At 36.0% G+C, this 18,637-nt stretch overlaps 1 protein-coding gene across 1 annotated transcript in view; it reads right to left on the bottom strand.

Moving 5' to 3' along the window:
• The window catches only part of LOC308418447 (vomeronasal type-2 receptor 26-like), a gene marked incomplete at both ends in the record, with an annotated part of 49,454 nt that overhangs the window by 13,854 nt on the left and 16,963 nt on the right, over positions 1–18,637 (bottom strand). The gene's annotated exons all lie outside the window — the stretch shown is intronic.

Below are 18,637 nucleotides of genomic sequence, written 5' to 3' on the forward strand. Positions count from 1 at the left end.
GGCCAAGTCATAAGATCTACAGGAGAGAAAGGTGCCAGTCAGTGACAAGAAGATCACCTATAATCACAGATAACAAGATGGCAAGAGGAAAGTAGAAAAATTTAAAAAGACAAGTAATATATAAAGGCACACCAAAAAGAACTACACCTGACTTCTCAACAGAGACTAGGAAAGCTTGAAGATCCTGGATAGACATCATAGAGACTCTAAGAGAACAGAAATCCCAGTCCATGTTACTATATCTACCAAAAAACTCAATAACCATAGCTAGAGAGACCTAGATAGTGCAGAACAAATCTAATTATATACAATATCTGACCACAAATCCAGCTGTACACAGATAATAATGGAAACCCTATCTATTATCACACAGAGAGGGAATCTATACTCTAGGGAAACGAAGAAAATAACTATGCAAGATAACTGAAAAAAGAAAGACACAAACATAATTATACCTCAAGAAACAAACATAACAGGAAACAAGAATCACTATTCCTTAATATATTTTAACATCAATGGACTCAGTTCCCCCAAGAAGAAATAGATTCTCAGATTGAATATGTAAGTAGGATTCAATATTTTGCTGCATTCAGGAAACTGATCTCAGAGACAAAGGAAGACACCACCTCAGAGTAAAAGGCTGGAAAAAGCTTCCAAGTAAATAGCAAGAAGAAAACCTGCAATAGCAATTCTAATATTGAATAAAGTAGACTTTAACAAAATTTTATCAAAAAGATAAGAAAGGACAATTTTTACACATTAAAGGAAAAAATTCTATCAAGATGAACTCTCAATCCTGAACATCTATGCTCCAAATACAAGAGCATCCAAATTCATAAAAGAAACCCTAAAAAGCTCAAAAATATATTGCACCATACACAATAATATTGGGAGACTTCAAAATCCCACTTTCTTCAATAGACCGATCATGGAATCAGATACTGAACAGAGACACAGCGACATTAGCAGAGGTTATGAACCAATTGGAAACAACAGGCATCTGGAGATCATTTCATCCTAAAACAAAATAATATACCTTCTTCTCAGCTCCTCACTGTAACTTTTCAAATATTAAATGTAAAGTCACAAAACAAGATTCAACACATATAAGAAGATTGAAATATTCTCATGCATCCTATCAGATCACCATGGACTAAGGCAGGAATTTAATCATAAAAAAGACAACAAAAAGCCCACATACACATGGAAGCTGAACAATGTTCTATCCAACAACAATAGGCTAGTCAAGGAAGAAATAAAGAAAGAAATTAAAGACTTTTCAGAATTTAATGAAAATCAAAGTGCAAATACAAAACAAATGGGATACAATGAAAGCAGTACTGAAAAAAAATCTCATAGCTCTGAGTACTTACAAAAAGAAATTGGAGAAAGCATACACTGGCAGCTTGACAGCACACATGAAAGCTCTAGAACAAAAAGAAGAAGATACACCCAAGAGCAATAGTTTGCTGGAAATAATCAAAACCATGGCAGAAATGACCAGTAGAGAAAAATAATCATACAAAGAATAAACCAAACCAGAAGCTGTGAGAAAATCTACTAGATGGACAAACTCTTAGCCAGACTAACTAGAAGGCACAGAGAGAGTATCAAAATTAACAAAATCAGAAATGAAAGGGGAGAGATAATGAGAGAAACTGAGGAAATTCAAGAATTTATCAGATCCTACTACAAAAGCCTATTCTCAACGAAACTGTAAACCTGGAAGAAATGGACAAATTTCTAGATAGATACCAGTTCCTAAAGTTAAGTGATGATCAGACAAGCTATCTAAGCAATCCAACAAGACATAAAGAAATAGTAGCAGCCGTCAAAAGCCTTTCCCCCAATAAAAATAATCCAGGACTAGATGGGTTCCCTGCAGAATTTTATCAGATATTCACTGAAGAGCTAATAACAATATGCTCCAAAATTTCCACAAAAGGGAGCCATATGAACCACTACTCAACTCATTGTTGAAAGCCGCAGTAACTCTCATTCCTAAACTACACAAGACCTACAAGGAGATATACAAAACTCAAGTGCAAGTGGATCAACGATCTCCACATGAAACCAGGTACACTGAAACTATTAAAAGAGAAAGTAGGGAAAACCTTAGAACACATAGGCACAGGAGAAAATTTCATGAAGAGAACAACAACGGCTCATGCTCTAAAATCAAAGATTGACAAATGGGACTTAATGATATTGCAAAGGTTCTGAAAGGCTAAGGACACTGTCAAGAAAACAAAATGGCAACCAACTTAGTGGGAAAACATCTTTACAAAGCCCACATCAGATAGAGGCCTAATATCCAAGGTATGCAAAGAACTCAAGAAGCTAGACACCAGAGAACCCATCTACCCTATTAACAATGGGGTACAGAGCTAGAACACATGTTCTCAATTTAAGAATATTGAATGGCTGAGAAGCATCTAAGGAAGTGCTCAACATTATTAGCCATCAGAGAAATGCAAATCAAACAACCCTGAGATTCCGTCTTAATATTCATATTAGCCCTATTTATAATACCCAGAATCTGGAAAGAACCCATATGTCCTTCAGTAGATGAATGGACACAAAAATTATGGTATATTTACACAATGGAGTACTACTCAGCTATCAGAAACGATGACTTTATGAAATTCTTAAGAAAATAGATGCATCTAGAGAATATCATCCTGAGTGAGATAACCCAGTCACAAAAGAACAGACATAATATGCAGTCACTGATAATTGAATACTAACCCCAGAAAGCTCTGAATACCCCAGAAGCAGGTTTCAGACTATATTAAGTTCAATAAAAAAAAAGATGAAAAAACCATTATTCTTAATCCTTACACACCAAGAAAACATTGACTAATTTCAGGTTACATCCTGTTTACATGTACTCTGTGCTCATTGTTACTAACAAGATCTTAATGCACACTATAAACCTTTAAAAAAAAAACCAAGCACTGACAAAAATGTATTCGTATTCTTTCATGCAATAATGCTTAAAATTTGTTCACTTATCTTTGTTTTTAAAAATAAAGTTGTTCATAAATAAAGACCTGCAAAGAGAGAGGATTTCAGTCCAATCTGTCTCATGAACATTGATACAAAATTACTCATTAAAATTCTTGAAAACTGAATCCACAAACACATCAAAACAATCTTTCAGCGTGATCAAGGCTTCATCTCTGGGATTCAGAGATGGTTCAATATACACAATTTCATCAACATAATTCACCATATAAACAAACTCAAAGGAAACAAAACCACATGATCAACTCACTAGATGCCGAGGAAGCATTTGAAAAAATTCAACACCCCTTTATGTTAAAAATCTTGTAAAGGGCAGAAATCCAAGGCCCATATCTAAACATAATATAAGCAATTCACAACAAACCAATAGCAAATGTCAAACTAAAGGACCTTCAAGCAATCCCACTAAAATGAGGGAATAGACTAGGTAGCCTACTCTCCTACTACCTATTCAATATAGTACTGCAAGTACTGGACAGAGCAATTGCATAGCAAAAGGAAGTAATAGGGATATTAATTACAAAGGAAGAAATCAAAATATCACTATTTGTTGATAACATGATAGTATATTTAAGTGACCTCAAAAATTTCACCAGAGAACTTTTACTGCTGATTAACAACTTCAGCAAAGTGGCTGGATATAAAAGTAACTCAAATAAATCAGTAGCCTTCCTCTACTCAAAGGACAAATATGCTGCAAAAGAAATTTTGTAAAAGATACTCTTCACAACAGTCACAAATAATATGAAATACCTTGGTGTGACCCTAACTAAGCAAGTGAATGATCTGTATGAAAAGAACTTCAAATCTCTGAAGAAGAAAATTGAAGAAGGTTTCAGAAAATGGAATGATTTCCCATGTTCATAGATTGGAAGGATCAACATTATAAAAAAGGTCCATTTTATCAAAACCAATCTATCGATTCATTGCAATCCCCATCAAAATTCCTACTCAATTCTTCATAGAGTTGGAAAGAGCAACTTGCAAATTCATCTGGAATAACAAAAAACCCAGAAGAGTGAAATCCATTATCAACCACAAGATTACTGCTACAGGAAGTACCATCCTTTACCTCAAGCTATATTACAAAGCAATTGCATTGAAAAATGTATGGTACTGGTACAGAGATAGGCATGTAGATCATTGGAGCAGAATAGAAGATTTAGAAATGAACTCTCACACATATGGTCACATAATCTTTAAAAGAGGAGGTGAAAACATTCAATGGAAAATGGACAGCCTCTTCAACCAATGGTGTTGGTTCAACTGCCATTCAGCATGGAGAAGAATGAACATTGATCCTTTCTTATCTTTTTGTACAAAGCTCAAGTGCAAGTGGACCAAAGATCTTCACATAAAACCAGATGAATGGAAACTCTTGTATGAGAAAGTGAGAAAAATTTAGAACACATTGGCATGGGGATAACTTTCTGAACAGAACGCCAGTGGCTTATGCTTTAAGGTCAAGAATCAATAAATAGGACTCCATGAGATTGCAAAATTCTTGTAAAACTAAGGAGACTGTCAAAAAAAACAAAACAGCAGCCAACAGATTAGGAAAAGATCTTTACGAATCCCACATCTGATAAAGGTCTAAAATGCTATATATACAAAGAACTGAAGAAATTAGGCTCCAGGAAATCAAAAAATTCTATTAAAAATTGGGTACAGAGCTAAACAAAGAATTTTCAAATAAGGAATATCAAATGGCTGAGAAGCACCCAAGGACATGCTCAACATCCCTAGTCATCAGGGATATGCAAATCAAAACAACCCTGAGATTCCACCTTACATCAGTCAGATTGGCCAAGATCATAAATTCAGATGACAGCAGATGCTGGTGAGGATGTGGAGAAAGAGGAACACTTCTCCATTTTTTTTGTGGAATTGCAAACTCCTAAAACCACTGTGGAAATCAGTCTGGTTGTTCCTCAGAAAATTGGTCATAGTACTACCCAAGGACCCAGTTATTACACTTCTGGGCATTTACGCCAAAGATTCTCCAACATATAATAAGGACCCATGCTCCACCATGTTCATAACTGCTTTAATTTTAGTATCAAGAAGCTGGAATGTTCCCAGATGTCCTTTAGTAGATGAATGGATACAGAAACTGTGATACATATACATAATAGAGTACTACTCAGTTATTAGAAACAATGACTTTATGAAATTCCTAAGCAAATGGATGGATCTAGAAAATATTATCCTGAGTGAGGTATCCTAGTCACAAATAAAGAGACATAATATGCAGTCACAAAAATTGCCTACTGGCTCCAGAAAGCTCTGAATCCCCAAGAAACAACTCACAGACTACATGAAGCTCAAAAATGAAACAAAAAGTAAAGAAAAAAAAAGAAAAAAAAAAGTAAGGCCAAAAAATTGTAAGCCTTAGGCTTTTGTATAAGAAAAATAAAAATAAGTGTATATCACCCTCCTAGTGTGTGTTATACCTAGACATTAAATCATTAAAAATTCAAGAGCTAATAATGTAGCCTTGTGGCAATTCTTGGTACTTAAAAATCATTATTTTTAATATTTATACTTCCAGAATACTTTCGTCCTTTCCATGTTATGTTTTGCTTTACATGTACTTTATGCTCATTTCAACTAGTGATATTTTAATGGATACTATCAAACCTTTAAAAAATCAAGTACTGAATAAAAATATGCAGTCACTGATAGTGGGATGCTAACCCCAGAGGCTCGCACTGCCCCAGAAACAACTCACAGACTGTATGAAGTCCAAGAAAAAAAAGAAAACAAAGCAAAGCAAAAAAAAAGAGTTATGCTCAATCCTTATCCACCAAGAACACATTGACAAATTCCGGGTGGTACCCTGTATTACATGTACTGTCTGCTTATTGTAAAAAAAAAATCTTTACACAACAAGAAAACTTTGACTATTTCCAGGTTGCATCTCGTTTTATGTGTACTTTATGCTCATTGTTACTGGTGGGATCTTTATCACACTATCAAACCTTTAAAAAAAAGAAACAAGTACTGACAAAAATGTGTTGCATAATTTTATGCAAAAATGCTTAAAATCTGTACATTTATCTTTGTTTTATAAAATAAAGTTGTTAAAATATATTCATATAGATTTATGTAAAAAATCTTTTAAAATTTGTATATTTATGTTTGTTTTTTTTAAGAATAAAATTATTTAGTTAAAACGATACCTGCAGGAGAACAAGGGATATAAAATAGAAAACAAAAATTCAAGATATTATTATTTGCAGAAGATATTATTACATATATAAGCAACCTAAATCAGGGAACTCCTATGAAATATAAAAAACTTTCAGGCATGTAGAGGGCCACAAGATTAACTCAAAAGAATTAGCAGGCTTCCTACATAAAAAAGAGAAATAGATTGAGGAAAAAAATCAAGAAAACAACACAGTTCATGATAGGCACAAAAATATAAAATATGTTTTGTTAACCAAGAAATAAAGCCATAAATTTTTATCATAAAACTTTAAGTCTTTGAATAAAAAAATATAAGAAGCTATTTAAGGAAGGAATGATCTCCCATAGTCATGAATCTGTAGAATTAACATAAAAAACAGTAAAATAACATCAAGAACTGTCACCATCCTTAATTTTAAATTGCAGCACAGTACTATAGTAATTAAACCCACAAACTATTTTCATGAAATCACACATGTTTCACAATGGAAAAGAACTGAAGATCCAGAAATAAATTTACACACCTGTGAACAACTGATTTTTAATCAGGAAGCCAGAAATACAAAGTCAAAAGAAAAAGAAGCATCTTCAAAAATGGTGCCATTTAATCTGGATGTCTTTATGTTAAAAATGGTGAATAGATCCATATATATCACCCTGTACAATTAATAGTCATTAAACCAGACACACTGAACTTGATGGAAGGAAAATTAGGAAACAGCCTTTCACATATTAGCACAGAAAACAATTTCCTAGATAGAGCATTGATAGTGTAGGTACTAAGATCAACAATTAGTAAATGAGATCTCATGAAACAAAAATGGTTCTGCAAGGCAACGGACAACTTCAAAAGGTCAAAATGTCAGTTTACATAATGAGAACTGATTTATACCAACTCTTAGTCTGACAAAGAATGAACTGTCTAAAATATATGCAGACCTGATGATACTAGGCAGCAAGAAAACACACAATCTACATTTTTAAAAAATGAGATACATATCTAAATAGAGAATTCTTGACAGACACATATCAAAAAACCAAAAAACACTTAAAATAATATTTAACCTTCTTAACCATTAGAAAAATGCAAATCAAAACTACTTTGAGAATCCATCTAAGACATGTCAGGACAGTTAAGATTAAATGTACAAGTGACAGCTCATGATGGTGAGAAGATGGAGCAATGGGGACACTTCTATATGGATGAAAGAAGTTCAAATTTGTACAGCAATTATAGAAATAATTATTATGGGTCCACAAAAAATTGGAAATTGATATACCTCAAGATCCACCTATACCACTCTTAGGCATATACCCAAAGGATAGTCTATCCTACTACAAGGACACTTTCTCAATTAGTTTAAAGTGGCTTTATTTATAAATGCCAGAGACTGGAATAACCTAGCCATTTCTCAACTAAAGAATGGATAAACAGTGTGGTACATTTACACAATGAAATATTACTCAGGTGTTATAAATATGACATTGTGAAAATTGCAGGCAAATGAATGGAAGTAGAATATATCCAGAGTGAGGCATCCTAGATCCAGTAAGACAAACATGACATGTACTTCCTTATACATGGTTATTTGCTGTAAAATAAATGATAATCATATTATAATCCACAAACCCAGAGGGCCTAATTAACAAGTATAGCTCTAGGGTGGGAGTCACATGAATATCCCTGGGAAGGGAAAATAGAATATATTTGGTGGGTAGGCTAGAGGGTGAGTGGAGATGGAAACAAGAAGGCAAATGTTTGAGGAAGGAGGTGAAGAACGTCTGGACAGAAAGAGACCGAATAGTGGAGCATATAGGGACATTGTCAAAACCAATTGGTCTGGAAACTGTCTGTTATCTATGAGAGTGACATTAGTGAGGATTCCTAGTAATGGACTATATGGAATAGGAACTGGCCATCTTCTGTATGTAGGCAAAGCTCCTACTGGTGTAGCTTGAACACCCATCCAGCCAAAAGACATTGGAACCCCAACCTCTACTGACAGCAATATATGCTTGGGATAAAAATCTATGTGAGTGACCAAACAATGACTGGTATAACTTAAGACTTAAGCCAGGATATGTAACTCATGTCAGACACTGCCTGAATGGCCAGGAACCTGAAGCTCGGTGGCTCAGTGACATAAGGTAGAACCAAAGCCAACAGAACCCAGCAACATCAACAAGATGAAGAACAGATTCCTAAGGATATTTTTACATATTTGTGGAGTGGTACCTATTCCAGTTTTTATTAGAAACTTTATCTAGCAGCTGATGGAAGCAGATGCATAGACCCACAGCCAAATATTAGGCAGTTTCCGTAGATCCCATGGAAGACTGGAAGATAGTATTGTAGGATCCAGAGTAGTTTGAATACCAGGAGAACACAGCCAACAGAATCAACAAAGCAGGGCTCATAATGTAACACAGAGACTGAATTGAAAAGCAGAGAGCCTGCCCATGTCTGCACTAGGTTCCTTTGCATTCATGTGTGGTTGTTTATCTGGGATGGTTGAGGGACTTTGAAATATAGGAGAGGGTGTGCCTCTGACTCTTTTGACTCCACAGGAGACTCTTTTTCTTCCACTGGGTTGCCTCAATCATATTACAAACAAATTTAGAAAAGTAACTAAAATATGCCTATAGTGAAACATGTAAGATATTGAAGAAGACTGAAGAAATATAGACAACAAATCAAGGATTAAAAGAGTTAATATTGTTAAAAAGTCTTCATTACTCAAAAGGTTGAACAGATTAAGGCAATGTCTTCCAAAAATTAAAAGAGGTTTGTAATTAGATTAACAATGTCTAAAAACTCCATAGGAGAGAAGAACCAAAAGGAAGTCACACACCTTTTACAAATTTGATCAAGAAGAAGTAAATTAAAGCATTGTGTTTCTCATCCCAAATAGTTTTATAAAATTGCAGCCATACAAGTATGGAATATACCATAAACACATAGCTGAAGAACTAAACAGAAATCCAGAAACTAAGTGAATACACAAGACTCTAAAACATCCAAAGGCTGAAATGTTGTCTCTTCCACAAATGCTGATGTAGAAACAGGACATCAACATGTAAATAAGCGGAGGTGGATCTTTTGTTTTTCTGATAATCAAATAAAAACAGATCAAAACCTTGGAGTAAAAGCTCCTTGAGTAAAACAGACAAGAAAGTCAATCTGTTTAAAGACATTTGACTGACCACCCGCCACCAGGATTAGCAGTGAGCCAGTCGTGAGCCAGCCTGCTGTCCCACTTTCCCCCTCCTTGCCCCAGCTTGCTCCAGGGAACCAGTAACCCTGCATCTGGCTATTCCAAGCTGAACACCAAGTAGTGAGGAACTGCACTCAGACCACCCACCACCAGGAAGAGCAGTGAGCCAGCAGAACAGCAGTGAGCCACTGGTAAGCCAGTGGTGATTCAGGGACACAGGACTGGAGCAGCCATGAACCAGTAGTGAGCCAGCAGCAACCCAGCAGTGATCAAGCAGTAATCCAGGGACAAAAGACTGAAAACAAAATGGCAAAAAGAAAGAGAAAGAACATACCCCAGGGAAACCAAGAAAACTTGGCAACACCAGTACCCAGCTCTCACATCACAGGAAATAGCAGAATGCCAAACACACCAGAAAAAGATGAAGACCTAAAATCATACCTCAAGATGATGATATAGATCTTTAAAAAAGAACTGGAAGAAAAGCATAAAGAATTTAAAAGCTTTTAAAGAGGAAACAAGAAAAACACTCAAAGAACTTAAAGAACTAGAGGAAAACAGAACCAAAGAGATGAAGGAATGGAAGAAGGAATTTAAAACAGAAATAGACACAATAAAGCAAACACTAAAAGAGACAACTTTAGAGGTAGAAAACCTATAAAAGAAATCAGTTTTCACAGATACAAGCATTTCCAATAGTCTACAAGAGATGGAAGAGAGAATCTCGGGAGCCAAAGACAACATTGCAAACATAGACAAAACAGTCAGAGAGGATGCAAAAACCAAAAAGCTCCTAACCCAAAATGTCCAGGAGATCCAGGACACAATGAGAAGACAAAACCTAAAGATAATAGGAATAGAGGAGGGCGAAGATATCAACTAAGAGGTACAGTAAATATCTTACACAAAATCAAAGAAGAAAACTTACTTACCCTTAAGAATGAGATGACCTTCAAGCCTACCGAACTCCAAATAGATTGGATCAAAAAACAAACTCCTGCTGACACATAACAGTCAAAATGCCAAGGGCCCAAAGAAAACAAAAAATATTAAAAGCAGTAAGCGAAAATGGCCATGTAACTTGTAAAGGCAGACCAATCAGAATCACACCCGAATTCTCAACAGAGACTATGAAAGCTAGAAGAGCCTGGTCAGACATCATGGAGACCCTAAGGGAGTACAGGTGAGAGCCAAAGCTGCTATACCCAGCAAAACTCTCAATGACCATAGATGGAGAGACTAAGATATTCCAAGACAAAACTAAATTTACACAATATCTAAAATAAACCCAACACTACAAGAAATTATAAGTGGAAAACTGATTACAACGAGTGAAACTACATCCCAATAAAAACATGAAAACTTCTAAGCAAGAAAACCAAAAGAAGAATGACATATAGGCACAATTCAACCTCCAAAACTAAAATAGCAAGAAAAAGCAACCACAATTCCTTGATATCTGTTAACATATATGGACTCAATTCCCGAATAAAAAGACATAGGCTATCAGACTGGATATATAAACAAAACCCAGCAATTTGTTGCATACAAGGAACTCATCCCAGACACAAAGACAGACACTATCTCAGAGTAAAAGGGTGGGAAGAAACCTTCGAAGCAAATTGACCCAAGAAGCAAGCTGGAGTCACCATTCTAATAACAAACAAAGCAGCTTTTCAACCAAAAGTTATCAAAAATATAAGGAAGAACACTTTTTACTCATTACATGGGAAATTTGTCAGGAGGAACTCTTAATCTTTAACATATATTCTCCAAATACAAAAGCACTGGTATTCATAAAAGAAACCCTACTAAAGCTCAAAAAATACATTGTGCCCTACACAATAATAGTGGGAGTCCTCAATACCCCACTCTCACCAATGGACATATCAGGGAAACAAAAACTGAACAAGGATACTGTAAAACTAGCAGAGGTTATAAACCAAATGGTTTTAATAGATATCTACAGAAAATATCATCCTAAAAAAAGAATATACCTTCTTCTCTGAACCTCATGGCACCTTCTCAAAAATTGACCACATAATGGGTCACAAAACGAGCCTCAATAGATATAAGATTGAAATACTCCCATGCATCCTCTCAGATCACCATGGGTTACGGCTGGTCTTTAACAACAACAAAGACAACAAAAAGCCCACGTACACATGGAAACTAAACAATGCTCTGTTAAACAATAGCAGGGTCTAGGAAGAAATAAAGAAAGAAATAAAGGATTTTCTAGAATTCAATGAAAACAAAAACACAACATATCCAAACCTATGGGATGCAATGAAAGCAGTAATGAGAGGAAAACTCATAGCTCTGAGTGCTTCCAAAAAGAAACTGGAGAGAGCACACATCAGTAACTTGATAGCATAGTTGAAAGCTCTAGAACAAAAGGAAGCTGATACACCCAAGAGGAGTAGACAGCAAGATATAATCAAACTTAGGGCAGAAATTGACCAAATAGAAACAAAAAGAACCATTGAAAGAATCAACAAAACCAAGAGCTGATTCTTTGAGAAAATCAACAAGATTGATAAACGCTTAGCCAGACTAACTATAGGGCAAAGAGAGAGTATTCAAATTAACATAATCAGAAAGGAAAGTGGGGAAATAACAACTGAAACTGAGGAAATTCAAGAAATCATCAGATCATACTACAAATGCCTATACTCAGCAAAGCTGGAAAATCTGGAGGATATGGATGAATTCCTAGACCAATACTAGGTACTAAAGTTAAATCAGGTCCAGGTAAACCATCTAAATAATCTCATAACACCTAAAGAAATAGAGGTAGATATCAAAAGCCACACAACCAAAAAAAAAAAAAAAAAAAAAAAAAAAAGCCCAGGTCCAGAATGGTTTAGTGCAGAATTTTATCAGGCACTTATTGACTACATAATACCAATACTCTCCAAACTATTCCATGAAATGGAATCAGATGGAAAACTACACAACACATTTTTTGAGGCTATAATAACCCTCATTTTTAAACCACACAGAGACCCTAAAAGGAAAGAGAACCTCAGACCAATATCATTTATGAACATTGATGCAAAAATACTCAACAAAATCCTTGCAAACTGAATCCAAAAAACATCAAAACAATCATTAACCATTAAGCAGGCTACATACCTGGCATGAAGGGATGGTTTACCATACAAAAATCCATCAATGTAATCCACCATAGGAATCAACTCAAAAAAAAAATACCAAACTGACATCTCACTAGATGCTGAGAAAGCATTTGACAAAATTCAACACCCCTTCATGTTAAAAGACATGGAAAGAACAGGAATCCAAGGCCCATACCTAAACATAATAAAAGCAATATACAGCAAACCAACAGCTAACATCAAACTTAAGGGTGCAAAACATGAAGCAATCCTACTAAAATCAGGGACTCTACAAGGCTGCCCATTCTCCCCCTACCTACTCAACATAGTACTGGAAGTCCTGGCTGGAGCAATAGACAGCAAAAGAAAATCAAAGGGATACAAATTGAAAAGGTAGAAGTAAAAACATCACTATTTGCAGATGACATGATAGTGTACTTATGCGACCCAACAAATTCCACCAGAGAACTCCTACAGCTGATAAACAAGTTCAGCAAAGTGGCTGGATATAAAATTAACTCACACACATCAGTAGCCTTCCTATATTCAAAGGACAAACATGTGGAGAAAGAAATTAGGGAAAAGATACCCTTCACAATAGTCACAAAAACTATGAAATACCTTGGTGTGGCTCTAATTAAGCAATGAAGGACCTGTATAAGAAGAACTTCAAAGCTCTAAAGAAGGAAATCAAGGAAGATCTCAGAAAATGGAAAGATTTCCCATGCTCATGGATTGGAAGGATCAATATTTTAAAAATGGCTGTCTTACCAAAACCAATCAACAGATTCAATGCAATCTCCATCAAAATTCCAACCCAGTTCTTCACTGAGTTAGAAAGAGCAATGTGCAATTTCATTTGTGCCAACAAAAGACCTAGAATAGAGAAATCCATCCTCAACAACAAGAAAATATCTGCGGGAATCACTAACCCTGTCCTCAAGCTATATTAGAAGTCAATTGTCCTGTAAACAGCATGGTACTTATACAGAAATAGGCATGTGCATCAATGGAATAGAATAGAAAATACAGAAATGAGCCCACATGTATATTTTCACCTGATTTTTGACAAAGGAGCTGTAAACATTCAATGGAAATAGGACAGCCTATTTAACAAATGGTGTTGGGCCAACTGTCACTCAGCATGCAGAAGAATGAGAATAGACCCGTTTTTATCTCTTTGTACAAAGCTCAAGTGCAAGTAGATCAAAGGTCTACACAGTAAACAAGGTACACTAAAACTAATAGATGAGAATGTTGGGAAAGCCTTAGAACTCATAGGCACAGAAGAAAAATTTTTAAACAGAACACCAATCGCTCGAGCTCTAAGGTTAAAGATTGACAAATGGGACTTAATGAGATTGCAAAGTTTTTGTAAGGCTAAAGACACTATCATGAAAACAAAATGGCATCCAGCAGAGTGGGAAAAGATCTTTACCAACCCTACATCAGATAGAGTCCTAATATCCAAGGTATAAAAAGAACTCAATAAGCTAGACACCAGAGAATTAAACAACCCTATTAAAAATGGGGTATAGACTTAAACAAAAGTTCTCAATCAGGGAATATCAAATGACTGAGAATTATATAAGAAAGTGCTCAACATACTTAGCCATAAGGATAATGCAAATCAAAACAACCCTTACATTCCACCTTCCACCAGTCAGATTGGCCAAGGTCCAAAACTCAGATGACAATAGATGCTGGCGAGACTTTGGAGAAAGAGGAACACTTCACCACTGCTGGTGGGGTTGTAAACTGATACAACTACTCTGGAAATCAGTCCGGCAGTTCCTCAGAAATATGGACATAGTACTACCAGCAGACTCACGTATTCTATTTCTGGGCATTTACCCCAGAGATACTCCAACATACAACAAAGATACATGCACCACAATTTTCGTTGCAGCTCTATTTATAATAGCCAGAAGCTGGAAAGAACCCAGATGTCCTTCAGAAGATGAATATATACAAAATTGTGGTACATTTACACAATGGAGTACTACTCAGCTTTCAGAAACAATTGTCTAACGAAATTCTCAAGAAAATGGATGCATCTAGAGAATATCATCCTGAGTGAGATAACCCAGTCACAAAAGAACAGACATAACATGCAGTCACTGATAATGAGATACTAACCCCAGAAAGCCCTGAACAGCCCTGAAACAACCCACAGACTGTGTGAAGATCAAGAAAAAAAGATGAAAAAAAGAATATATTTTAATTAAAAGAGAACTGTGTCACACCCCTTATTTTCCTAAAGCCCCTCCCAGTTTCTCTCCTATCTCCTCAAATTAATAACCTCTTTTCCTATATTATGGTTACATATATACATATGTGTTTGTATAGGTACCTACAAATACTTAATTACAACCTTATTAAATGTGTTTGTATACTTTTATGCAAAAATGATTAAAATCTGTACATTTATCTTTGTTTTTAAAATAAAGTTAAGAAAAAAATAAAAGAAAGACATTTGACATCACTGATGTCAGGAAAAGGTAAATGCAGCTCACCCTGAGCTGTACTATTTTGTATGTGTTAGAGGGCCTGCTGTCAATATTCAAAACACACAAAAGATTTATGTGATCTAAAGGGACAATTATTCCAAAGTCTAGTAATAACCTTCTACTCTTGGGTGGGGAATTATACCTTCATTTACAGAATCCCACGTACAAAATTAGGTCATGAGAGCAAGATATGGCTGTTTGGAAAAAAAAAGCTCTAAAGGGGAGGAAGACTGGGAATGCATGGATCAGGGGTAGAAAATATACAATGTTTATTATTTAAATGTTTGAAAGTACCAAACAATATTAAGCAAATTTAAGCAATTTCAAAAAGAAAGCGTTGACAATGAGGTAGAGAAAATTGATTTTGGTACAGTTTTGTAAATGCAAAACATTTGAAAAGATAAGCAGAGACCATCTGCCACAAGGAACAGCAGAGATACAGGGACACAAGCCTGTTGAGAGGGCGTTCCGACTAGCCGGGGTGCAGAGAGACCTCTGCAGAGAGATCTCTGCCAAGTGCACGGATAGTGCCCTACCTGCTTGGTTCAGGGAACCAGTAACGCATCATCAGGCTATTCCTAACCAGAGGAATTTGAGTGCAGAACTGGTGCTCAGACCATCTGCCAGCAGGAACAGCAGAGATCCAGGGACACAGGCCTGGGGAGAAGGTGTTTCAACTAGCCAGGGTGCAGAGAGATCTCTGCAGAGAGACCTTGCCGAGCATGGGACTAGTGTGCCCCCCCACTCGCTTGGTTCAGGTTAGCAGTAATCCAGCATTGGTCTATTCCCAGCCAGAGGACTTTGAGTGCAGAATGGGTGCTCAGACCATCTGCCACCAGTAACAGAGGAGATCTAGGGACACAGGCCAGGTACAAGGGAGAAGCAAGTACTGACAAGAAGACAACATATTAACACAGACAACAAGATCGCAAGAGGAAAGCGAAAGAACATACCACAGGGAAACCAAGACAACCTGAAAACACTAGTACCCAGCTCTCCCATCACAGCAAACAGCAGAATGCCAAACACTCCTAAAAAAGAAGACTCAGACACGGAATCATACCTCAAGATGATGATAGAGATCCTTAAACAAGAATGGGAGAAAAAGCATAGAGAATTATAAGCTTTTAAAGAGGAAAAAAGAAAAAACACTTAAAGAACTCAAAGAACTCAAAGAAAAGGAAAACAGAACCAAAGAGATGGATAAATGAAAGAAGGAATTTAAAACAGAAATAGACACAATAAAGAAAACACTAAAAGAGACAACTTAAGAGATAGAAAACCTAAAAAAGAAATCAGTAGTCACAGATGCAAACATTTCCAACAGACTCCAAGAGATGGAAGAGATAATCTCGGGGGCCAAAGACAACATTGAAAACACAGACAAAACAGTCAGAGAAGACGCAAAAAACGAAAAGCTCCTAACCCAAAATGTCCAGGAGATCCAGGACACAATGCGAAGACAAAACCTAAGGATAATAGGAATAGAGGAGGGTGAAGAATATCAACCTAGAGTCACAGTAAATATCTTCAAAAGTTGTAGAAGAAAACATCCCTACCCTTAAGAATGAGATGACCATGAGCATAAAACTAGCCTACAGAATTCCAAATAGGTTGGACAAGAAAAGAAATTGCTCCTGACACATAATAGTCAAAAGGCCAAGTGCCCAAATCAATGAAAAAACACTAAAAGTAGTAAGGCAAATAGGCCATGTAACATATAAAGGCAGACCAATCAGAATCACATCCAACTTCTCAACAGGGACTATGAAAGCTAGAAGAGCCTGGACAGACATGCAGACCCTAAGAGAGCACAGGTGCCAGCCCCTGCTGCTATACCTAGCAAAGCTATCAATCACCATAGATGGAGAGACTAAGATATTCTAAGACAAACTAAATTTAAACAATATCTCACCACAAACCCAGCACTACAAGGAATTATAGGGGGAAAACCCAATATAAAGAGGTGAACTACATCCTAATAAAAACAAGAAAACCCCTAAGCAAGAAAATCAAAAGAAGAAAGACATACAGGCAGAATTCAACCTCCAAAAGGAAAAATAGCAGGAAGGAGCAACCATATTCCTTGATATCTGTTAACATAATATGGACTCAATTTCCCAATATAAAGATATAAGCTTTCAGACTGGATACACAAACAAAACTCAGCATTTTGCTGCATACAAGAAATTCATCTCAGGGACAAAGACAGACACTATCTCAAAGTTAAAGTTTGGAAAAAAAAACTTCCAGGCAAATTGCCCCAAGAAGCAAGCTGAAATGGCCATTCTAATATCAAATAAAGTTGATTTTCAACCAAAAGGTATCAAAAAAGAAAATGAAGGACACTTTTTACTTATTACAGGGAAATTTGTCAGGAGGAACTCTCAATCTTTAACATATATGTTGCAAATACAAAAGTACCTATATTCATAAAAGAATCCCTACTTAAGCTTAAAAAATACATTGCGCACCACACAATAATAGTGGGAGATCTCAAAACCCCACTGTCACCAATGGACAGATCATGGAAACAAAAACTGAACAAAGACACTGAACAACTAGCAGAGGTTATGAACCATCTGGAATTAATAAATATCTACAGAATATATCATCCTAAAACAAAAGACTAAACCTTTTTCTCAGCACTTCATGGCACCTTTTCAAAAATTGACCACCTACAAGCTTCAATAGATATAAGAAGATTGAAATAATACCATGAGTCCTTTCAGATCACCATGGTCTGAGGCTGGTCTTTAATAACAACACAGACAACAAAAAGCACATAAACACTTGGAAACTAAACAATGCTATATGAAATGCTAGCAGGGTCAAAGAAGAAATGAAAAAATAATTTAAAGATTTTCTAGAATTCAGTGAAAGCATAAACACAACATACCCAATCTTATGGGATGCAATGAAAGCATTACTGAGAGGAAAACTCATGGTGCTGAGTGCTTCCAAAAAGAAACTAGAGAGAGCATACACTAGCAACTTGACAGCACAGCTCAAAGCTCTAGAACAAAAGTAAGCAGATGCACCCAGGAGAAGTAGACAGCAAGAAATAATTAAACTTAGGGCAGAAATAGACGAAATCGAAACAAAAAGAACCATTCAAAGAATCAACAAAACCAAGAGCTGGTAGTCTGAGAAAATTAACAAGATTGATAAACGCTTAGCCAAACTAACTAGAGGGCAAAGAGAGAGTATCCAAATTAACAAAATCAGAAAGGAGTGGAGAAAGAACACCTAAAACTGAGGAAATTCAAAGAATCATCAGATCCTACTACAAAAGCCTGTACTCAACAAAGCTCAAAAATATTGAGGAAATTGATGAATTCCTAGATAGATACCAGATACTAAATTTAAACCAGGACCAGGTAAACCATCTAAATAATCCCTTAACACCTAAAGAAATAGAAGCAGTCATCAAAAGTATCCTAAGCAAAATACACCCACATCCAGATGGGTTCAGTGCAGAATTTGATCAGACATTTATTGATGACATAATACCAATACTCTCCAAACTATTCCACAAAATAGAATCAGATGGAACACTACCTAACTCAGTTTT

This window comes from Micromys minutus (genome assembly GCF_963924665.1).
Source record: "Micromys minutus genome assembly, chromosome: 3".
Classification (NCBI taxonomy): Eukaryota; Metazoa; Chordata; class Mammalia; order Rodentia; family Muridae; genus Micromys; species Micromys minutus.